This window comes from Lolium perenne, chromosome 4 (genome assembly GCF_019359855.2).
Source record: "Lolium perenne isolate Kyuss_39 chromosome 4, Kyuss_2.0, whole genome shotgun sequence".
Lineage (NCBI taxonomy): Eukaryota > Viridiplantae > Streptophyta > Magnoliopsida > Poales > Poaceae > Lolium > Lolium perenne.
Window position 1 is genome coordinate 46,930,704 of NC_067247.2, and position 25,107 is coordinate 46,955,810.

General features: G+C 49.0%; 1 long non-coding RNA gene across 1 annotated transcript; it reads right to left on the reverse strand.

The window, feature by feature from the left end:
- Positions 1–4,138: 4,138 nt before the first annotated feature.
- On the reverse strand, positions 4,139–5,566 carry LOC127348348 (uncharacterized). Its single transcript, XR_007879749.1, has 3 exons — positions 5,467–5,566; positions 4,782–4,885; positions 4,139–4,685 (listed from the first exon to the last, which is right to left on the reverse strand). It is a non-coding gene; the product is annotated as an uncharacterized lncRNA (long non-coding RNA).
- Positions 5,567–25,107: the final 19,541 nt, after the last annotated feature.

Consider the following 25,107-nt stretch of genomic DNA (forward strand, 5'->3'; position numbering starts at 1 on the left):
AGTAGAAACCCAGAGAAAGGGAGCGGCTGCAAGCCCAGGAAGAAAGTGCAGCCACTGCTCGTTTGTGTTTCTGGGTTCATCAAGAATTTCCCTCCCCCTCAAAAAAAAAAAATCAAGAATTTCCATAAGTGGCATTAAAGTGGCGCCATCGGCCTGGTTAGTCACTTACTGTTTGCGGATGACAACCTGCTGATTTTCAAAGCTAATAGGGAGAGTGCTGAGGAGGTGAGGATGCATTACAACTATACTGCAATGCTTCTAGACAACGAGTGAACTTGGATAAATCATCTATCCGTTTTGCGAAAGGATGCCAAAATCTTGTTAGGCAAGAGATCATGGAGATTGTGAATGTTCATAATGTCTCCTTGAGTGAAGAATACTTGGATATGTCAACTGATGTGGGAGCCTCAATTAATGGAGCTTTCAAGTACCTCAAAGATCGATTTCAGAAGAGAGTCCAAGGTTGGATTGAGATGTTGTCGGCAGCTGGTGAGGAAGTGCTCATCAAAGTTGTGGCTCAGGCTATACCGAATTATTTGATGTCTTGCTTTCGGCTCCCTAGGGGCTTGTGCCATCATATAAACAACCTTCTCCTTAATTTTTGGTGGGGGAGCAAGGACGAACAACAGAAAACATGTTGGGTTTCTTGGGAAGACATGACGAAGCCAAAGTACCTTGGAGGCCTCGGATTTAGGGATATTGAGCTTTTCAACCTGGCACTTCTTGCACGCCAGGCATGGCATGTTTTACATGATCCTAGTTCGTTGAGTGCAAGAATACTTAAAGCGGTCTATTTCCCGGACTGTGATTTCCTGGATGCACAAGTGGGTACATCGCCATCTCGGATCTGGCATTCAATCTGTGATGGTAGAGCGGTACTCAAGCAAGGGCTGATCAGAAGAATTGGAACAGGAGAAAGTACAAGTATTTGGAATACCAATTGGTTGCCACACGATGGATTACTTCGCCCAATTGCTTGTATACATGCCGAATCACCTCAAGTAGTCAGTGAACTCATAGATGTACAAACTGTGGCCTGGAATAGGCAGAAGTTGCAGACCTTTTTCTTGCTGATGGATAGGGATTTAATCCTGAGTATTCCTCTCAGCACAAGGCGACAAGATGACTTTTGGGCCTGGCACTATGATAGGAGTGGAGTGTTCGCAGTCAGGTTGGCATATTACATAATTGTTTTTTTTTTGCGTAATTGTTGACACACGAGAAAGAAGAACAGCATGGCTCGTCGGGGGTACGAGATGCAGAAAAAGAATGGACATCGCTCTGGAAAGTGCACGTTCCGTCAAAGATCAGGGTCTTTCGATGGACACTTGCACGACGGTCTCTCCCGACGATCGATGTTCTGCATCATAGGAACATGGCGCCGCAACGGAGCTGCACAATCTGGGGGGGGGGGACTCGTGGAGGCACTCTCTCTTGGAGTGCAACATGGCACGATCTGTATGGGCTTTAGCACCGGATGAAATCACCGACCTGATTGGCAATATCCATGAGCACAACGCGAAGGCGTGGCTAGCGACGGTGATCAAATCCCTACCACATGGTGATTTAACTAGGGTGTTTGTCACTCTATGGGCCCTGTGGCACGCAAGGTGGAAGGCAATTCACGAAGGGATTTACCAAAGTCCGCTATTGACAAACTATTTTGTCGAAAGGTTTCTTTCAAACATGCACTTGATTGCACCAGTACAGACTATGGTGCGGGCAAAAGACACCAGAGGGCTAGCTTGGATCCCGTCACCGGCGAGCATGGAGAAAGTTAATGTTGATGCTGCAACCCAAGAATTCAGCGAAGTCAGCTATCACAGCGGTGGACCGCGATGCAGATGAACCTTTTTGGTTGCGTCCTTGGTGGTTTTGTTTGGGATCACAGACCCGGAGACTCTAGAAGCTATGACATGTAGATAAGGGCTAGCTGTTGCATCTGACCGACCTGCTAATTAGGAGGTTTAGACTGCCAACGGATTGCAGCAATGTGGTGCTTCATTTTCATTTATGAATTTCACAATAATAAAAATCTATGTCCTACCGAGACAGAAGTTAGAACTTGCTAAGTTGCTATCATCTTGCCTAATAGATACAAATTTATCTCTGTAGAAAGACTGATTCATTCAGATCAGATCGATACGAGGACCCTACTCCCTTGCATTGTCAAAATCCATGTTCGAGGAGGCGTTGGAGGGGAAAGCTGGGGCTCTTATCAAAGCAAGGACCACGTCCTTTGAGAAGGTTGAACTTGTTCATGCGAATGTTGATGCAAACAGGCTAGCCAGAAGTTCCATTCATTTAGAGCATTTCCAACAGGCGCGACAAAACCCGTGCGCGCAAAAAAAACCGCTTGTTTGGCGCGCGTGAGCATCCGCGCGAACATCCGGCGGACGCGCGGAAAAAGGGCGCGCGCTAATTTTTTAACCGCGTCCGCACTTTTCCGCTACCCCGCGCGGGAAAGTTGCCGCTTCGGCCGGCGCGCGCGCTATAAAACGTCACGCGGGCGCAAACCCAACCATCCTGAACTTTCACTCTTCGCCGCGTGTCGCTTCTCCTCCGCGTCCCTCCTCTTGTCGCTCTGCCTCTCACGCCGCGCCCGCGTCGACGCTCCGTCTCCGACGACCATGCCTCCGCGCCGCCACTCCTCCTCCGGCTACCATGGCGTCCGCACGCGGCCGAGCGGATGCTTCGACGCCGAGATCCGCTCCGGCGAGGAGCGCATCCGCCTCGACACCTTCGACACGGCGCACGAGGCGGCGCGCGCCTACGACGCCGCCGCCTGGCGCCTCGGCCGCCCCAGCCGCCACATGAATTTCGACGAAGTCTGGACACACGAGCAGGCGGAGATGCTCGCGCCGCCATCGCCGGCCGTCACGAGCGAGCAGCAGCGGCGCAACCGCGAGCTCGAGCAGCGCCTGCGCATCGCGGAGCAGGACGAGCGCCTCCGCTTCGAGTGGGTGTGCGCGTTCCTGGAGGATGTCGCCGCGATGGAGGCGTTCTACGCTCAGAAGAAGGAGCAGAAGGCGAAGGCAGCGACAAAGAAGAAGACCGACCGCGAGAAGCGCCGGGCTGAGTCGGTGGTGAGGAAGGCGGAGAGGGCAGAGAAGGCGGCGCGGAGGGCGAGGAGGGCGGAGGAGAAGAACATCCCCTCCTCCTCCTCCTCCTCCTTCGAGTGGACGACCACTCCGGTCTCCAACAATACTCTGACCAGCGGATCGTCGGACTTCGACTGGGAGGACTCCGAGTAGATTTAGGATAGTTTAAATAAAATGTCAGTGCCCGTCGAACTTTTAATATATTTCGTAATTTCCAGTTAAATTTTCATCTTTTATTTGATTTTTTTGATTTGTTTCAAACCAAATAGGACCAAACTAGCCGTTCGCGCGATCCCGCGCTGCATAATGGCGCGTCCGGCGGAGGACCAATTTTACCGCCCGCGCACGCGCTGCATTTTGGAGCATTCGGTGGGGCAAATTTCGGCCCAGCGCGCGCCATCCGTTTACAGCGCAGCGGAAGGGAGGTTTAACACGCCGATTTTTAGTGCGCCTGTTGGAGATGCTCTTAGGGTACGGAGCGTATGGCTTCAGTTTCCACCGATGGCATTTGCACGAGATATGTAAACAGTAGTAACTTTTAATAAAGAGGCGGAGAGTTCACAAAAAAATTCAATTATTTCGCTCTACCTCATGTAAATTTTGCTCTACCCTAAAAAAAAAATCGAATTTCGCTCCGTTGCTCCTGCTCTCCCCATTTTCCCTTTTCTATTTGAGAAACACACTACAAACATAGACGCTCACACACATGCATATATACTCACTTCTATTAATGCACACACGTACATCCTACCCCCACTAGTAGGAAAAGAACCTACCTGTGGCATGCCAATTTGGGCTACTAGCCGCGGGTGGTGCCCTTCGACTGGAAACTCCCCAGTGGTATTAGCTACTAGTCGCCTGCGGGGCTAGCACACGGCTAGTACTTTCAGTACCCGTCATGTGCGCTCGGCGACCGCTGCCACTAAGTTTTCTAGCAGCGTGCCGCCGACACGCGACTAGTATTCCGCATCTGCGTCGCTGCATATTGCTTCTGGCCTATCCGCCTGATTTACACATCAAGTTGCAGAACACAAATATATAATAGCCAAGTGATCAAATCATTAATAACACTAGAGAGTCATCGCAAGTGGTCAAGTCATTACATGCATTGAGCATAATATAGTAATCCAATCATTACACTAGCTAAAGCCTACCAAGCTAGCGACCAAGTCATTATATACAATGAGCACAATAGCCAAGTGACCAAATCACTCCCCCGACCCGGCTCCGGCTCCATGGGTGGGTAATAAACAACAACCCCGTCGGAATCCCTTGGATGGCGGAAATCATTATCAGATGAGGAGGCGTCCTTCCGCTATTTGTAGTGGAAGAAGGTCTCCCTGCATAAGCCATTCAAGTAGAAATATAACTTAGTCCCTGGCTCCATCCCGTAGCATTCTATCATCTCCTTCCAACTACGCCCGTGGAAATTTGTTCGATTCGCCTCATTGGTGACTTCAACAACAAGATCATGTCCGGTGTGGATAGTGTGTTCTGCTGGATGACAACTTCAAATATTCCCAAATGGTTAATGTTTCTATATATGTGCTTCATGAAGTCACGCCTTACACTGCACAGGATACCCTAAATACAATTATGGAAGAAACAACAATTAGATTAAAGATATAAGTGAATGCAACTATATATATGAACAAACTAACTAATTAGGGTAAAACATACCGACATAGTTTTATAATCCTCCTCGAAAAGAATATAAAACTTTTTATCCTTGCACCTATACTATCCATAGTCTGCGCACCACTGCCAATAAGAATCCATTTGCTCTATATGTTAACAATTATAGGATACTATAGAATACTAATCTATTGAACACAAAAATTAACTTGAAATAAGGCCTCATGTATATATTAGACCCAGAAAACCACAAGGATGGGGTCAGCGAGCCAAATACGATGCACAAGATTTGTATTTGTGCATATGACAAAGCTCGCTGACACCATCCCATGATCACTGCCAAAAAACTAATCATCAGCCATTACAAATATATTATACACAATCTAAATATAATAGCAAACAAATCAAATATACAACAAATTAAATCTACATAGTAGCAAATAAATTAAATATACAACAAATTATTTCTACATAGTAGCAAACAAATCAAATATACAACAAATTAAATATATATAGTACAAAACAAATCAAATATACAACAAATTAAATCTACATAGTAGCAAACAAATCAAATATACAACAAATTAAATCTACATAGTAGCAAAAATATCAAATATACAACAAATTAAATCTACATAGCACAGTAGCAAACAAATTAAATATACATAATAGCAAACAAATCAAATATACAACAAATTAAATCCACATGGCCGGACAACACATACTGAACCTGAGCGCGGGCGGGGAAGATGGCGCGGACGTGGCCGCGGGCGGTCGTCGACGACGAGGGAGGGTGGTTGGCGGTCAGCTTGCGGCTGTTAGGGTTGGCTCTTGGGGATAGGATGAGGAGGAAATTAGAGGCCGAGGGGAAGACACGTTATAATAATAGCCGACTTACTAGCCGCGTGCGAGCTGCGTGCACTTCTGTTATTATTAGCCGCGTGTGCGTGCTGCGGTTATTATTAGCCTGTTGCTGTCAGAAACCCACCGGCGAGCAACGACGGGCAACACAGGAGAGCCGGGAGCAACTTAGGGCTGCGGCTGGCCCTGGTCCCTCCGAGCGACGGCCCGCAAAGACTCCGGCACGCACGTCCGATGCTGGTGCAAGGGCGTGCCACCTGACCTATACCTGGTCAGGAAGGTGATGGAGATGCCTCGCTTAGTTTCCTGCATGGCATACACGTAAACATTAAATACGAGCCTCGATCGGCTCTCAGGTTGTCCTGTGAATCGGCTCAAAGAGCCGATCCACCCATGATTCGCACGAGGTGTACGAATATATGGTGGTCCTGCTTGATCAAGATAAAGCTAACACGATCTACGACGATTTAGGGTTTTCACCGCATAATCGGAACATCCTACTCGTGATTGGGCCTCGCGGCCGCGCACGATGATCGTAAGCCGATCCTAGACAGGGCCTAAAAACCAACGCGAGGTTGATCCCCGGAACATCCCGTCTAGGACTAGCAAACTACACCCTACGCGCCGCTGGATCCTCCAACCCTTTGTAAGGCCTAACTATGCAGATATTAAACTAATCCTTGAAGAACAAGGAGCAACCATAACGGATCGGATCTACTAAATAATGATCAAGCGGGGTGCCGCCCCTACGCCTAAGATAGGCGTAAGGGCGGCTAGATGTCTAAGGGTTGCACGACGATAGCATATGATACGAAGAACAATGCTAACCCTAACACATCTAAGATAACTACGTTGCTCGCCATAAAAAAGGCTTCAGTACGAGCAACGCATGAACGATGAATAAACTTGTACTGCCTAGATCGCAAGATGCGATCTAGGCAACATGATGCTTACCCGGAAGAAACCCTCGAGACAAGGGAGTTGGCGATGCGCTGGTTTGTGGTGAACGTGATTGTTGTTTATTCCATAAACCCTAGATACATATTTATAGTCCGTCGACTTTCTAACGTGGGAATAATCCCAACCGTGCACGAGACAAACTCTAACTAATCGATACGTATCCTACTATATTACAGATACACGGGCCAACTAGTCCAAACTTTGCATATAAGGCCGATTCACATATATTCTTCCATATATAATCTTCAAGCCCATCTTGATCGCGGCCTACCTCTGACTCGGTCAAATTCTGGTGATAACACATGCCCCCTGGTTTTGGAATTGATAATTCCAAAAACACTCTGCTTTTCTTCGTCGGGTCATGTCGTGGCAGAACCGTCGCAGTATCCTTTATCATGATGCCTTGCCTTCTCAACTTCTCCGCGTGACCTGGCAGTTTTTTTTTTGTTAAGCATCACTTCCTCGGAAACTGCTGTGGCATTGAATTTCCACTATATCCCCTTTTATTTAACCGCTCCAAACAGTTCGCTTCCGCATCCCCTTTGCATTAGCACTCCAAAAGCCCTCCTGCGCCACCATGTCTTCTTCCTCCTCTGCTTCATCGGATCTTTCCACCCAGTCCTCCTCTTCCCGCGAGCCGACGCCGGAGCAGAACCCGGAGGAGGCCCACGCGGCCAACATCCGCCGCGCCATCGAAGCCGGGGAGGAGTCTAGTCACGACTTCTCCGTCTGGTCTGAGGACGACAAGTCCTCGACCGACGGGGAAAGTGACCTCCGCTTCCTCGCCGATGGGGAAACGGAGGAGGAGAGCGATGACGATCGCTTCTCCTGCGATGACTTCACCTCCCCCGAGGAGGAGGAGGAGGAGAAGGAAGAGGAGGAGGATGACACCTCCTCCGACGAACCGCCGGCCAAGCGCTTCTGTCCCTGGCCGGGGAACCTCAGCGACTTCGACAGCGATGACGACGACGCTGACGAGGAGGATGAGGACAATGAAGGCCCGGTCGGCGGCCGCTGGAGCAGCGACGACGAGCCCGCCGGAAGTAGCGCCGACAGCGGCGACGACGGCGACGACGAGGGCAGCGACGGCCCATAGATAGGATCATTAGCATAGGATCAGTAGTAGTAGACGGGGCAATGTATCCCCTAGTACTTCCTTTTGAGAGCAATCAGCTCTTTATGTAAGAAATCTTGCTTATCAATGAAGAATTTCCCCAATTTGATTTTGCCGATTTCCCTTGAGCCAATTTAGCCGATTTCCCCTCATACTGATTTTGCCGATTTATCCACTTAGCCAATGCTTAATGAGCCGATAGCAACGCATCAGTCCTTCACAAACCATCCTTCAATTCTTCAGCTGATGTCCTTGAGATCTGGTGGATAATGTAGAGTTTTCCAGAGAGCCCTTAAATTTCTCCCACCAGCTCCAGTGATCCTCTTCTGCAAGAATTCACTATTTTTGAAGATGGTTGCGACGCAGGATCAGCCGATGGCACCCCAATCGGCTTCTAAAAACAGAGCATCTACCAGGCCAGCTGGCCCCCGAGCCTTAATCAAGGCGAGAATATCAGTGAGGATGCACAGATCGGACAAAGGGCCTTGAACTCAGGCAATTGAGATAGCCATCATGCAGAGGTCCTAGTCATTCGAGCGTAGCTGAGAAAGTGGCCAACTCAGCCGAGCCGACGGTAGATGCACCAGAGCCGATCACCTTTCTTCCTTTGAAAGCCGATATTGTAGATGAAGTATCAACGGCTTAAAGAGCAAAGGGCTGCCTTGTATGCCAAAACTGATGCTTCTGACAGTACTGCTGAACTGGCGCAAAGGGTTGGAAGTCCTCGAAGAAAAGGTTCAGGCACCAAAATCGGCTCATTGTTCACTCCCTCGAGGAAACAGAAGGCCCCACAGCTAAACTGAAACTGACCTGGTCGAAATCCGTGTCTTGAACACGCAGCTGGTAGATCCTGTGTAAGTGTACTAGAGTCGATGGCTGTGCATCGGCTTTGTTTCTTAGTTCTAAAGTCGATGTCCGCGCATCGGCTATATATGGTGATGATGATGATTTTTTTTTACTGGCCGATTTTTTACTATCGGCCCCCAACATTTCTCTGCACACATGTTCATCTGCACATGTTCATCTGATTAGGTGCCCCCCGAGCCGAATCTGTCAGGTAACTGCAGATATCGGCTCTGTAGTTAGCCAAGGCACTGTATTTGCACGTCGGCTCCGGTAGGACCAGTGTTGATTTTACCTAACTCATCAGCCGACGTAAAACCACTGCCCAGTAGATCGATGTTGAACACAAGCAGAACATGCGGCGAGGATAATTTTGGCCGATTGCTGGAATCGGCCTCCATATTGATCGAAGCGCTCAATGAAGGTTTTGCAATGTCCCTCCATATATCTTTGGGGCCGATCCCAAGGATCGGCCTCGCCACGTCTGTCCATAGGTTGGTTCTTGCTACACGGTCAGGCCGGTGGATAGGACCAGCCTAACCCCGTTCTTCGTCACGTCGATGCGCTCGCAGTCGTCCAAATTGATACCTGAGAGTGGCTCTTGGCCTGCTGTTTCCCAAGCGTTCATGCCAGCCGTTGAAATCTCGGCTGAGTCATCGGCCTGGACGACCTCTACTTCATCTCCATCCCACTGTATTACGCATTGGTGCATCGTGGAGGGAATGCAACAGTTGGCGTGGATCCAATCTCTTCCTAGCAGAACAGCATAGGTGCTCTTGCTATCGACGATGAAGAACGTCGTAGGGATGGTTTTCCTTCCTACGGTCAGATCCACGTTCAGAACACCTTGTGCGTCAGACGCTTGGCCGTTGAAATTGCTCAATGTCACGTTGGTCTTGATCAGATCCGAGCTAGAGCGTCCCAACCGACGTAGCATAGAGTATGGCATAATGTTGACTGCCGCTCCGGTGTCCACCAGCATCTTGTTGACAGGCCTCCCATCGATATAACCTCGCAAGTACAGGGCCTTCAGATGTCTGTAGCTTCTTTCTCGTGGCTTCTCAAAGATAACCGGCCGTGGGCCACAGTCAAGTTGTGCCACAGGTGCCTCGTCTAATCCTGGAGCACTGAACTCCGTAGGAAGGATGAACACCATGTTTGTGCCAGCCGATGTTTCATCATCGGCTTTCCTTTGCTTGGGGCGCCACTCCATTTTTTGTGGTCGACCCTCTTCATCCAGGGTTCGCTGGATCTTCGCGGCCAGATCAGGCCGCGCCTTCCTTAGCGTGTGCAGGTATAACCTTTCGGCTTCCTCCAAGCCGCGCAGTCGCTGAACCCTACGCTTTTGGGAACGGCTGAGTCCATCAGGGCACCACCTTGGCCGGTGGTACCTGTCTTCTTCTTCTTCTTCATCATCGTCTCCCAAATCCTCGAGATCTTCCACCCGAGGGGACTCAGCGTGCTTGTTCCGAGGTGGGAGAGGCCCTAGACGTTTGAACACGGACACGTTAGCTGCATCCTTCCTCTTCTGTCTACATTCGTGCGATTACCGATTGTAGGCAATCGGCTCATTCCTGAATCCCAGCAGTTGTCCGAAGAAGGGGCAGTCCCAAAGGCCTATCCTCGTCGTCTTGCTCCCTCGATTTTTCCTTGGCACGGCGCTCGTACTCCTCCTCATCGCGATCATGCCGACGATGTCTCCTGGTGTCCCTAGCCAGACGGTCTCTATCATCATCGTCACTGGATCGTCGGCGTTGGCTATATTGACTCACATACTTGTTGAGGAGGTGATCAGAGAGAGGTCGATGATATCTCATATTCCTTACTTCTCCCTCTGTGATGTAGCGCTTGCCATCGTGACGGAGCCGATCGCGTGGAGCGGCCTCCTCTGTGTCCTTGCTACGAGAGCAGCTGCCCTCGTCTCCATCCTTGCCAGAGTGGTGTCCAGGTCCTACCATGTTGATGTTGAACGAGAATCCTGGCTGGCAACCTTCAGGGTAAGTGCACTCCACCATGTTAACGGCGGGGAAGGGGTGGGTGTCGACCTTCATGGCGTACTGGTTAAAAATCAGACGTCCTTGTTCTATCGCCATTTGGATCTGCTGACGCCACACCCTGCAGTCGTTGGTGGCATGGGAGAATGAGTTATGCCATTTGCAGTATGGCTTTCCGTTCAGCTCCTGTGCCTTGGGGATTTTGAGGCCTTCGGGTAACTTCAACTGCTTCTCCTTGAGTAAGAGGTCGAAGATTTGCTCAGTTTTAGTCACGTCAAAATCAAACCCTCTGGGCGGACCTGGTGGCTTAACCCATTTGCAAGACACGGGGGTTGCCCCCCGAGTCCATTCAGCCACTGCTACTTCTTGATCTCCCGCAGAGCCTTCGTCTTCATCTGCCTCAACCAGGACTACCGCATGCTTGAATTTGTCCTGGTACAGGTCCGGGTGGCGCTGTTCATATAACGACAGTTTCTGAACCATGTGCGCCAGTGAAGGGTAGTCTGCTTGGGAGGCCATATCCTTGATTGGTGATGCAAGGCCCACCACTGCCAACTCGACTGCTTCTTTTCAGTCACACGAGCCGAATAACATCGGTTCCTAAGATTTCTGAAGCGCTGGACGTATTCTGCCACAGTTTCTCCGCGCTTCTGACGTATTTGTGCGAGATCGGCAAGGCCAGACTCGGAAGCCTCTGAGTGATACTGCATGTGGAACTGTTCTTCCAATCGCTTCCAAGTCCGGATCGAGTCCGGTGGCAATGAAGTGTACCACCCGAAAGCCGATCCTGTGAGGGACCGTGCGAAGAACCTCACACGTAGCTCATCTCGTCGCTGAGATCGTGCCCAGCTGTGCCAAATATCGGCTCACATGCTCGATGGAGCTGAACCATCTGATCCATTGAACTTGGAGAAATCAGAGCCGATATTTGGGTGGTAGCGGGATCAACTCGTACTCGTTGGGGTACGGCTTGGAATAGCCGATTGTCCTCCTTTTCGGGACCATGCCGAACTGGTCTCTCAAGATCGTACTGATTTGATCCGCGGTGCTGGCTGCAGGAGTCGAACTCTGAAGATTCGCCGGAGTGGCATACTTAGCCAGCCATGCTTGCTTTTCCAGCTCTGAGCCAACTGCAGGAGCTGAGCTCTGGAGGTTTGTCGGAGTGGCATACTTAGCTAGCCACGTCTGCTTCTCAAGATCTGTTGCTGAAGTTCCTCCTGCTTTTCCAGAAGTCCCTGCTGTTGCGGCCTGGTTTGTGAGTGCCCAGTTACCGCAGTCTGGTACGTATGTGCACGTGTACCCGTGAGGGATCTCCTTAGGCGCCTCGTGCAAGAACTGGTAGTCACTAGGGTCACCACCGATCTTGTAGACGACGAATGCCGGTGAATTCGGCACTTCTGGTGCTACCAACGCGAATGGCAGCGGTGGACGGGACTGGAGTGGCATCTCTCCTTGGTATGTCCCGAGAGCTGGTCCCGACGGAGAGTACCGTGCCTCATGATTTCCTGGATCACCCGAAGAGCAACACGCTCCAAAGTGTTCACCAGGTTCTCAGAGTGGCGGTGCAGCGAGTGAGCCACCATGTAGTTAATCTCCTGACGCAGGGACCTGGTGCGTTCTTCTGACGGGGCGGACAGGTCTATTCCATCGAGCGCACCTTCAGGTGAGAACCCTTTCCACCTGATGCCATGTGAGCGGGTTCTGTGAAAGGAGCCGATGAGGTCGGCTTCGAGGATCGCTTTGACCTCGTCATACTTCTTCTTGAGCTCCTCGGTCAGATCCTCGTACGTGACTGGGGTGCCGTCCGCCATCTCAGATGTAGATGGCGATGTGGTTGATGTAGAAGATTGTCCCACCGGGCGTGCCAGAATGTGTTGCGGTCAGAAACCCACCGGCGAGCAACGACGGGCAACACAGGAGAGCCGGGAGCAACTTAGGGCTGCGGCTGGCCCTGGTCCCTCCGAGCGACGGCCCGCAAAGACTCCGGCACGCACGTCCGATGCTGGTGCAAGGGCGTGCCACCTGACCTATACCTGGTCAGGAAGGTGATGGAGATGCCTCGCTTAGTTTCCTGCATGGCATACACGTAAACATTAAATACGAGCCTCGATCGGCTCTCAGGTTGTCCTGTGAATCGGCTCAAAGAGCCGATCCACCCATGATTCGCACGAGGTGTACGAATATATGGTGGTCCTGCTTGATCAAGATAAAGCTAACACGATCTACGACGATTTAGGGTTTTCACCGCATAATCGGAACATCCTACTCGTGATTGGGCCTCGCGGCCGCGCACGGTGATCGTAAGCCGATCCTAGACAGGGCCTAAAAACCAACGCGAGGTTGATCCCCGGAACATCCCGTCTAGGACTAGCAAACTACACCCTACGCGCCGCTGGATCCTCCAACCCTTTGTAAGGCCTAACTATGCAGATATTAAACTAATCCTTGAAGAACAAGGAGCAACCATAACGGATCGGATCTACTAAATAATGATCAAGCGGGGTGCCGCCCCTACGCCTAAGATAGGCGTAAGGGCGGCTAGATGTCTAAGGGTTGCACGACGATAGCATATGATACGAAGAACAATGCTAACCCTAACACATCTAAGATAACTACGTTGCTCGCCATCAAAAAGGCTTCAGTACGAGCAACGCATGAACGACGAATAAACTTGTACTGCCTAGATCGCAAGATGCGATCTAGGCAGCATGATGCTTACCCGGAAGAAACCCTCGAGACAAGGGAGTTGGCGATGCGCCTAGATTGGTTTGTGGTGAACGTGATTGTTGTTTATTCCATAAACCCTAGATACATATTTATAGTCCGTAGACTTTCTAACGTGGGAATAATCCCAACCGTGCACGAGACAAACTCTAACTAATCGATACGTATCCTACTATATTACAGATACACGGGCCAACTAGTCCAAACTTTGCATATAAGGCCGATTCACATATATTCTTCCATATATAATCTTCAAGCCCATCTTGATCGCGGCCTACCTCTGACTCGGTCATATTCTGGTGATAACATAGCCGCTGGCGCGCCTATGGCACACTGCCAATAAACCTGCCCTCTAATCAGTTAATCTCCCCTGCTGTGTGTGATCTGATCCTAAGGCAAGCTCCTCTGAGATGTCTTATAAGCGCTAGCTAAATAGCTATAATCATAAGATATCTTCGACAAGCTCTGCCATAAGAGTTTTCCATGGTCAATAGACGAAAATCTTCACAAAAAATTGTGTTTTGGGAGAGTGTGACGGATACATACATATATATAGCATTAAAGTTGGTGCATTTACACTATGTGTCTCGTCTTATACAGTGTATACATTGACGATATCGTGCGCACTAACAAAAAGTAGACTATAATACGTTTGCTAGGTGCGCACACTCACAAACATCAGTCGCATGCCTGTATTGGGCGCGCTGCCACTAACAACACACCTGCCGCGTGTGGTTGTGTGCACCCGCTGCTGGCATTGTTTTATCATCCGGAAAGGTGGTCCCCACGTACTATTCGCGTGCCGCTTCGGTGAACACGTGACCATTACCGGCTCACTAGTTGCGTGTGCCTTTTCGGGCCGCTTCTAAAAACAGAGTCGTGTGCGCCTGTCAGCGCCCGCTGCCATTAGTCGTGCCCCTATAGCTATTTTCCTACTAGTGCCCTATGAACACCTCCAGAAGACTGAGCGGGCGGATTGGATCTTGAAATTGACAAAGTCACCACAGGTGCCTCGATGTCGACGAAAATGTCGCCTCCTACTGAATAAATATTCCACCTTTATAAGACACATAGATGCGGAACCTGAGGTTTAAACTAGGCTGGAGGTATAACCACTCTCCTAGCCATCCAACCTCCAATTGGTTCTAGCGCTCTCTCACTTTTCAACTACACGTCAAGCAAAAAATAGGCCTTGTGCAATGTGATTTACCAAATAGATTCGAAAGTTGCAGCTAACGGGTTGAAGTACTTGGGTATGTTTATTGGCGCATCTAAAATAGTTCTTTCAAGCCCAGTGAAGAAAGCTAGCGCCGCCTCGTCCTCGCCTCCTCCATTGGTTGAGTCCGCGTTGGGAGGGGTGGGGAACGCGATGGAGTTTTTTAGATGAAAGTAGCATTTTCGCGAGCTTCACTACAAGAAAAACAGCCGTTGCCGTGCAACCACCTATTGTCGTGTGCTCGCGCACGGCAAAGCAATCGTTGCCGTGCAACAAAAATCAAAACGCATGGCAAAGGCAAGCGCACGGCAAAGAGGAGCTACATCGCACGACAAAGAGGAAGGGCACGACAAAGACTCAGGAAAGCACACGGCAATGAAAACCCGCACGGCAAAGAGAACAAACAGTTGCCGTGCGAAATCCTTTGCTCTGCGCAGGTCTAGGTCGCACGGCAAAGGCCGCTTTGCCGTGTAGTTTTGCCTTTGCCGTGTGCCTTGTTCCATTTTCTCTTTTTTCTTTCTATTGTACTTATTTTAATGCTTATATTTATTCTTGAAATATGACAAGTACTACATCTTCATTAATACAATTTGTATACCATATTTTTACAATACGACAAGTACTCTAAGTCATCACTCCCCCTCCAACATATCAGGGTTTTGGAGCAAATAAACCGCGTTTGCGGAATCTTCCAAGTGTTATCGCCCGAAAGAGAGGGGAAGGTCACACATGGGAGCTATGTCTTGCACCATTCGGTGAATCACACCTTACACCACAGTTCCACACATATCCTAGGTCCACATGCAAGTTTTGGTGGCATTCCGGTGCTCCAGTGATCGTTCCCCCCCCCCCCTGAAAACGGCGGTCTGCGTGCCTCGGGGGGTCTACCCCCATAGATTTCACCGCGCGAGGTTTCACCAACATACTTTTTGATAGGTTTGGTTTTGGTTAGTCCATATACACATGGAAAGCAAGGTTTGGCACACTTTGGCACATTATAGCCACCGGTATACCCGCAGCGGGACACTTCAGCCTACAAGTCGAGGAATCTTCCAAGTGTTATCGCCTGAAAGAGAGGAATGTCACACATGGGAGCTATGCCTTGCACCATTTGGTGAATCACACCTTCCACCACACTTTCACACATATCCTAGGTCCACATGCAAGTTTTTGTGGCATTCCGGTGCTCCGGCGGTCGTCGTCCCCCCCCCCCCCCCCGAAAATAGCGGTCTGCGTGCCTCGGGGGGTCTACCCCCCTAGATTTCACCGTGCGAGGTTCCACCAACATACTTTTTGATAGGTTTGGTTTTGCTTAGTCCATATGCACATGGAAAGCCAGGTTTGGCACACTTTGGCACATTATAGCCACCGGTATATCCGCAGCGGGACACTTCAGCCTACAAGTCGAGGAATCTTCCAAGTGTTATCGCCTGAAAGAGAGGAATGTCATACATGCAAGTTTTGGTGGCATTCCGGTGCTCCGGGGGTCGTCCCCCCCCCCCCCCCCCCCGAAAACAACGGTCTGCGTGCCTCGCACTACTAGGGAAAAGCCTATAGGTGGAGGCAAGTGGTGCCGGCGCACCACCATAGGCATGCGCCGGTGGAACTTGTTGCCGGCGCACCAAATAAGCGCCGCGCCGGTGATGCCTACCTACTGCCGGCGCACCTGTTGATCTGACGCGCCGGCGCTATTTCCTGGCAAAACCTTGACCAACTCGGGCCAGGCCCACGAAGCATTGCCGGCGCACCAGCCCATGAGCGCGCCGGCGGTAATTTTCTATTGCCGGCGTGCTCATGGGCTGGTGCGTCGGCAATGCTTCGTGGGCCTGGTCTGGAGCAGACATAGCCGGATGGGCTATATACTGTCGGCGCCCCAAGGTCCTGGTGCGCTGGCAGTAACCTGGGACTTATTACAGCCACCAACCAGCACTCACACAAGCCACTACACTCACTCCTCATCCACACAACCCGACCCTTCTCCCAACCCACCTAATTTTTGCCCATTTCTACCCTAGCTTTAGCCAATTTGACGAAAAAAAATCATATTTTTTGAGCAAATCTTCCCTTCCTACATGCATCTCCCACATCCCTATGTAGATCTAGATCTATCTATCGCGCATTGACCGCTCAATCTAGATCTAGTTCTAGATCTAGAAAGTCGGCTTCCATACGCCATTGTCACGACGCGTCGTCTCGATCTCATCGACGAATATATCAAACAAATAGGTGATTAATGAACAAATTGAGGAATGAAATCGACGTATGTTGGACATTTGAAGCAAAGCTCTCGTGTGTGGCATATATATATGTTGTGTTTGTGCTTGTGTGTGTTGGCGTTGAAAATGAGTTGCCAATGTTGCGCCGAAATGTTGATTCTTTAAGTTTCCGTTTCGGCGCATTTCTGGCGCTCCTATGTCCTACCGTGTAGGAAGGTCATGCCGAAATTTTCCGTGAAAACTACCGACGGATGGATGGTTCTAATCAATTATATAATCTTACTGTGCAGGCGATAATGGTTATCGAGATGAGTGAAAGCATCGTGATGAGATATCTAAAACACGCGATCATCAACATGTATGAAAATAACCGCACGGAGGTATTGTGTCCATGCCGAAGATGCAAACGAGTGAAATGGTTTGACCCCTATTCAGGCAAATTGCAGGGGCACCTGCTCACTAATGGTTTCATGCATGGACACACTCAATGGATGAGTGATGATGGCGCGGAGGTCAATGGGGCGACGGCAGCAGGTGGTAATGGCCGGCAAGAAGGAGGGCATCATGATATTGATGACGATGAAGAGTTTGTCACACAGGACGAGGATAACCTTGATGACGACAATAACCTTGACGACGACGAAGAGGTGCCGCTAGCTTCAGTCGTGCGGGACCCTCATCTTCAAGATCTGCTTCTCGAAAAGACGAAAGGCGCCAAGTGGAAATGAAAGCTTGAGCAACTGGAGATAGACTCGAATACTCTGTTGTACGACTCAGGTCGCGGGTTGGGGGAGTCCCGCTTGAGAGTAGCGCTCGATGTGCTGCAGATGAAGGCGAAACACGGATGGACGGACACAAGCGTCGATGACATTCTAGAATACGTGAAAGATCTCCTTCCTGCCCGGAACACGTGTCCTGGTAGTCTAGCTGAGGCCAAGAGAATCGTGTGCCCTCTCGACTTACCCCACGAAAAGTATCACGCCTGCATCAACGACTGTATCATGTATCGCAAGGAGCACGTGGACAAGACCAAATGTCCTGTGTGTGATGCTGAACGGTACAAGAAAGGGAAGAAGAAAGCTCCTCGGAAAGTTGTGTGGTACTTCCCGCTCGCCCCCCGGCTTCAACGGTTCTACGCGGACCGCAAGGAAGCAAAGCTCATGCGCTGGCACGCTGAAAGAAAGGAGGCAGTGTTGAATGATGAAGAGCGGATTGAGCACCCAGTGCTGACGCACCCTTCGGATGCAAGCCAGTGGAAAGCATTAGACAATGAATTCGGAAGTTTTGGGGCAGATCCCAGAAACATCAGGTTGGGTGCGAGCACGGACGGATTCAATCCGTTCGGAAACCAGAGCAGCACACATAGCACATGGCCCGTGTTTGTATGGATCTACAACCTCCCGCCCTGGCTGTGCATGAAGAGGAAGTACATACAGATGAGTATGCTAATTCAAGGGCCGACACAGCCAGGAAACGATATCAACATGTATCTCGAATTATTAAAGGAGGAGCTTGAAACGTTGTGGGCGGAGGAAGGGGTAGATACATGGGACGCCGTCTCTGAAGAATATTTCCCTTTGAGAGCTGCGTTGATCACGACGGTGCAGGACTACCTCGGATACGGTTATATTTCGTGTCAGGTGTGCCATGGACACAAGGCATGTGTCAGGTGCATGGAAGAGACGATGTTTTTGCAGCTTGGTAAGGATCCTGGCTCTTCGAAAACAGTTTACATGGGGCATCGAAGGTGGCTACACAAGACTGACCCATGGAGAAAGCGTGGAGATCTGTTCGATGGTACAAATGAACCCCGAGGACCTCCACGTAAGAAGAGCGGCGAAGAGATCGATACATTACTGAAAGGTTGGAAGGAGTGCCCTGCGCCGGGAAAGATTCGTCAAAAGCCTGGGGAGAAGAAGAAGAAAAAGGAAACGACGCCGCTCACTGGTGTATGGAAAAGGAGGTCCGTGTTTTGGGACTTGCCGTACTGGAAAATTCTCGATACACCTCACTGCCTTGATGTCATGCATATTACAAAGAACGTGTGCGAGAGCTTGCTTGGCACTCTTCTCAACATGCCGGACCGGACCAAAGATGGGCCGAAAGCAAGACACGACCTGAAAGTTTTGGGCATCAGGGAAGAGCTTCAGATCCCGGTGGCCCAAGAGGGACATTTGGAGGAGGAGGCGGACGGCGGTCAGAAGCGCAAAAGGATTAAGCAGCCAGACTATTACTGTCCCCCTCCTGCTTCACTTTTAGTCCGGCTGAGGTCGATCAATTTTTCAATTGCCTTCTAGGAGTCAAAGTGCCCTTCGGTTACTCCGGGATAATAAGCAGATACATGGACCCCAAGAAATGAAACTTCAGCGGCATGAAGTCTTATGACTGTCACGTGATGATGACGCAGATTCTTCCGGTTGCAATCCGAGGTATAATGGATGACCATGTCCGTGCAACGCTGACTGGGCTCTGTAACTTCTTCGACGTCATAACTCGGAAGTCGATAAGCGTGAAGAAACTCGCAAGGCTCCAGGAAGAGATCGTGGTGATCCTATGTGAGCTTGAGATGTACTTCCCGCCTGCATTCTTTGACGTGATGGTCCATCTGTTGGTCCATATCATGGATGATATCATCAGTCTAGGGCCGGCATTCTTACACAACATGATGCCATTTGAAAGAATGAATGGGGTCATTAAAGGATACGTTCGTAACAGGTCACATCCGGATGGAAGCATCGTCCAGGGCTGGCTCACCGAAGAGTGCATCTCTTTCTGCACGAATTATCTAGACATCGAGGACCCTGTTGGTTTGCCTCAAAACAAGCACCTCCGCAGGTTCGAGGGAGTAGGCCACAAAAATGGAAGGAAGGAACTGCACGTGCACATGTCTGGTCGGACTTCCGACTTTGACAGGGCCAACTTAGTAGCGCTACAACACATTGACTTGATCGATCCTTGGCTGAAAGAGCACAAAACCATGATAGAGAACAGTGGCAAGCCGATGATGACGGAAGCAGAAATATACAGAGAGCACAACTCCCCTTTCGCGCACTGGTTCAAAGACCACATTGATGCTAATCCCCCACCAATGGATTCTGACAAGGATAAACTAGTGTTGGCCTTGTCACATGGCCCCGCGCCCAACATCATGACTTACCAAGCGTACGATATCAACGGGTACACATTCTACACGGAAGAAAAATACAAGAACAGTGTTTACCAGAACTCAGGGGTAACGATGGATTCCTGGACGGGTGACGTAAAGACTAGATACTACGGAAGAATCGAGGAAATCTGGGAGCTTAGCTACACTGGGGAGAAAGTGCCGATGTTCCGTATCAGATGGGCTAAGAGCGTCACAAAAAAAAGACCGGTATTTCAGCACCATGTTTCTACCCGAAGCCAACAAATCAAAGTCCACGAACGCCACCGCGCAGAATGAGCCATGGGTACTGGCAGAACACGTGCACCAATGCTTCTTCATAACCGACCCATCCAGGCCTAGCCGTGTTATCGTGAGGACAGGCAAGAGGACCATCGTCGGAACGGATGGAGTCGCCAACGAGGAAGACTTCGAAGGACAAGTCGGAGACCCAATGATGGAAGAATCCGAGGACGAAGACACAACATACACCACAAGAAGAAGCAGGACCACGCTACCGAGGTCAGGTCGACCCTTCAAAAGAAGAAGTCACGACACGGGGCTAAATTATTCAACGACGAGCAAGAAAAGCAAGAAGAAAGCGAAACACTCTTCTCAATCGATGATGTAAAACTTTATTTGCAATCTATAACTCATATTTTGTGTAATTCATAACTACTCATATGGTCATGGCCAATATTTTATGTATGACTAATTAATATTGTGTTGGTCAATATTTTGTGTATGTATATATAACTCATATATATATATATATATATATATATATATATATATATATATATATATATATATATATATATATCTTCATGTTTTTACATAACTCATGCATATTGCTTCATTTCATTTTGAAAAGATAAGAAAAATAAAATACTACAGTATTTGGGGTAAAAGAAAAGAAACATACACTAAAGAGAAAAGAAATAAATAAATAAATAAACATGTGCATACCATGCTAAACACATGTCCCAGGTTACAGCTGTGCTAGCCTTATTGCCGGCGCACCAGGCTTATTAATTCGCCGGGGGTATACTTGTCCCCGGCGAACCGGGTATGTGGTATGCCGGCAATAACCCTGGATCAGCTGTAATTAGGACTTAACCGTTTTCTCCCTTCTTCCTCCTCCCCACACAGCCACATCTCAACCCCCACCGTCGATCGAGCGCCGCCGTTCTGTCGCCACCCCAACTCCCCCTCTCGAGCGCCGCCGTTCTGCGCCCCACCATCCTCCACCATCCCCTCGACCATCCCCCACCACCTGCCCCGTACGCCGCCGCGGAAGACCCGTGGAGAAGGAGGAGCCACGCGCCATTGGAGAAGAAGGTTGCCCGCGCGAGGGGATGTTGGCGCCACCGTTGGAGAAGAAGGTGCCGCGCGCCATTGGTGAGCTTCCCTCTCCCCTTCCCTCTTCCCTTCCCTCTCTGTTTAGGGTTCTTCCTCATCTCCGGTGACCCAAGCCACCAACATGAATTGCTAGATGCTCTCTGGTTAGGGTTCTTCCTCGTCTCCGGTTAATTGCTAGGGTTAAAGAATGGCATCAGTAAAATTTAATTCATGTTTAATACCCTGGTTCATTTAGCTAAAATGCAAGAATGGCATCAGTAAAATTTAATTCGTAGTTCATACCCTGGTTCATAGATGATTACCTTTGGTTAACATTGCAAGAAATGCAAATTTTAGCAATTCTCTGGTTTAAAATGAATGATGAAATGATGTTAGCGATTCTCTAGTTCATAAAAAGAACAATTGTTCTCTGGTTTGAAAAAAGAAAAGAAAATGAATTTGTTATCTGGTTTGAAATTTAGTTCATTTAGCTAGGCTCCTATTGTTTTATATATTGATCAAAATAAAAATGACCCCGGGCAGAGAGCTTCACTATGAGGATTACAATGTAAATGCTACTGGTGGTATTTAGTTCATATAGTTTTGCATTGCATTGCATTCATATGTAAAATGACCCCTGGTTGCATTGCATTGCATTCATGTAGTTCTCTGGTTTAAAAATGCTACTGCATTTATTCTCTGGATCAATGGATCAAAAAAGAAAGAATGCTACTGGGATCCTTTGGTTCTGTAAACATAATTTGAGAAGTACAAATACTGGGCCAGATTTCATGTTAACTGTATACATATATTCAGATGTACATGGTTCTCTGGAAATGAATTGGGTTCATTTAAATGCCTAATGAAATGCATTCTCTTGTCCGCTTTCCTTGTGCATGCTACTGATCTAGGGATTTACTTAATTTGTTAATTTGCTAGCGGTAGGTTTACTAGCAGTAGCTAGTATGCAAGGTTCTCTGTAGGTGCCAGGGATTTAAAGTGTTAAGTTACAAATATTTCATTTGTTTATGTAAATAAGCAGTAATGCTAACTTGCTAGCTACTGCTATGCTAGCAGTAATGCTAAGTTGCTAGCTACTGCTATGCTATGAAAAAGATAGCATTAATGCTAAGTTGGAAAGGTTTAGTTCATGAAATAGTTCATTTAATTGCTAAAATTGGTTCTCTGGTTTAGTTGATAAAGTGGTTTAATTTTTTGAATGCTAAAATGAAAAATGCTAGCAGTAATGCTAAGTTGTTGCTTGTTATATTTGATGTGTTGTTGCAAATTTCTCTGGTTATATTTGTCTCTGGTTGGAAATGTTGTCTCTGGTTGCAAATGTTGCAAATAAAAATGAAAATAGTTGTCTCTGGTTGGAAATGTTGTCTCTGGTTGCAAATGTTGCAAATAAAAATGAAAATAGTTGCTGAAATATTTGAAGTGCAGTGCTACTGCTACTAATTTCTGAAATATTTGAAGTGTAGTGCTACTGCTATTGCTAGGTAATTAATGCTATGCTACTGCTAGCTCATATTAATTAGGTATTTAGTTCATTAGGTGGAGTTCATTGCTGGTTAGTATTTAGGGTTTCAATTTATGTTTCACTAGGCAGTACACTAAAATGAATTTGTTATGCTACTGCTAGTTAGTGCTAGGTAATGCTATGGTACTGCTATATTGGCAGAGACTAAAGTGGTCAAGTTCTATTGTCTCTGGTTATATTTGTGCTATTTTAGTTGATAAAGTGGTTCTTCATTTAAATTCCTACTGCCAAGAATTGGTTGATATATAAAATTCACTATGTTCATTCTCTGGTTTTAAATGGATGCTGTCAAGTGTTATTTTTATGCTGATGTAAAATGCCACTGTAATGTATATGCTGAAATGCTACTGTAATTTATATGGTGATGGTTATGGTGATGGCATGGTTATGGAGATGGTTATGGTTATGGTTGAGCTCCGGTGAAAATGTATATGTTTGCATTTCTGTTACAGGGATTGAGTTGCTATTGAGTGCCAGAATGTCGATTCATTTCTGTTCCGGCAATTCTAGCACTCGGCATGACCAATTTTTAGCAAAGGTCATGCCGAATTTTTCCGTGAATTCTAACTCTTTTTCATCTTCTATTAGCGTAAGCCACCATGGCGTCTCAAGAACAGTTAGAGGAGCACTACAATAGGCACTTCTTTAGGACGGATGAGGATGCCGAGGCCGCTGGTGTTGGCGGCGACGAGGACCATGAGATGGAGGATGCCGCTGGGGGTAGTGCCGACAAGCCAAGCGGCAATGAGGCAAGCGGCGCCGCCGGGGGTAGTACCTACGAGCCTAGCGGAGATGAGGCAACCGGCGCCGCCGGGGGTGGCGGCGAGACAAGCGGCGACGATCCTAGCGGCGCCGCCGGGAGTACTGCCACCGGGACAAGTGGTTCCAAGAGGCCGCGGAAGGCAAGGCGCCAAAACACGGTCGGCACCGGCAGAGACACAGTCAAAGAGGTGGACCCCGCTAGTGGTTTGCCGGTGGAGCCTAAGGATGTTGCCAAGGGGTACGGCAACCAACTGGCATGTATCCTCCGAGAGGTCATCAATCTCAACGAGACGGATCTTCGAGCTGAGAACAAAGCGCATTTGCGAGCCCAGCTCATTGCGAGGTTGCACTCACGATACACGTTCCTAGGCGACTACGCCTCCACTCATGAAACCAAGAACATTGTGAACTCACAAGCCCTCCTGAAGTTCACCAAACACCTCAGCAGCTATAAGTACATGGTGTGGAAGATGATTGCTGACGGCAAAGGTTTCGAAGAGGTCCACTCTGCCTTTCCGCATGTCTCCCAGGCGGACTTTGATGCTTTTGTGGCCAATGAAGAGCTACAAGCGACGAAGAATCGCAAGTTGTGGGGGAAGGAAATGCGGGAGCTTAACATCGGCAACCACAACCTTGGGAGCCGTGGGTACGAGGGAAAGGATCCCTATTGGGCGAAGGAGGACGAGGCGTATGTAAAGGCCGGTATTGACAACCCCTGGCTCAAGTACAAGGACCCGCTTGAAAGAAGATTCATCAGGTCCCGGTACCATAAGAAGAAACTAACCGGGGAACTTGTCACGGACCCCAATGTCGTAACCGACATAATTTGGTTCACGAACGACCAGAAGGTCCTGTTGTTGGAGAAAAAACTGGTAAGCAATTTACCGGTTTTATTAGATCAAGTATCGTTCATATAATAGTGGCAACATTTCTAAATGGTTCACGTTTCTTCCGCAGGAAGAAGAAAGACAAAGACTTTCTCAAGGTGACGAAGGCTCCTCGTCCCAGGCGTCGACGGGCAGGGTAGCATGGGACAAGCCTCTCGTATGGGCGCTAAACATCGTCAATGAGCATTCACCTACAAGAAGGCCGCATAGAGGTCGTGTGGCTGGCGCCGGTACAGGCCACAAGCATGGTCACTACGGCTTGTCGTCTGTGGCCGATAAAAATGCGCGCAATGAGAGGAAGCAGCGGGAGGCGGAGGAAATGAGGGAGTCAATCCTAGCCCAAGTCCAAGCTGGTTTGGTACCGCAACTGGTACCGCAACTCAAAGCTACACTCGTACCTGAAGTCAAAGCTGAAGTCGCCGCTTCAGTCCAAGCAGATTTCAACGCTCTACACGCGTGGTATGAGGGTGGCAAACAAGCCCCCCCCCCCCCCGAAAATGCAAGTGGTTAGCTTCGACGGCAGCAACTCGATGGCACCACCGTCCGCCGGCAATGACAATGTTATAATGGAGACTCCTCCGACCGCCGGCAATGTCGCTGGTGCTAGGGATTCACCGTCCATGCCGGGTAGCAGCCCCTCCGTCACTTGCACGCCCGCCGCCGCATGTGCCGGCCCATCGACATTAGCCGAGCTCAACGCCCTCACGGTAATTAACTAATGTGTACATCAAGTTAATATATTAGTTTCATCATCCTTGCCCTCTCTCT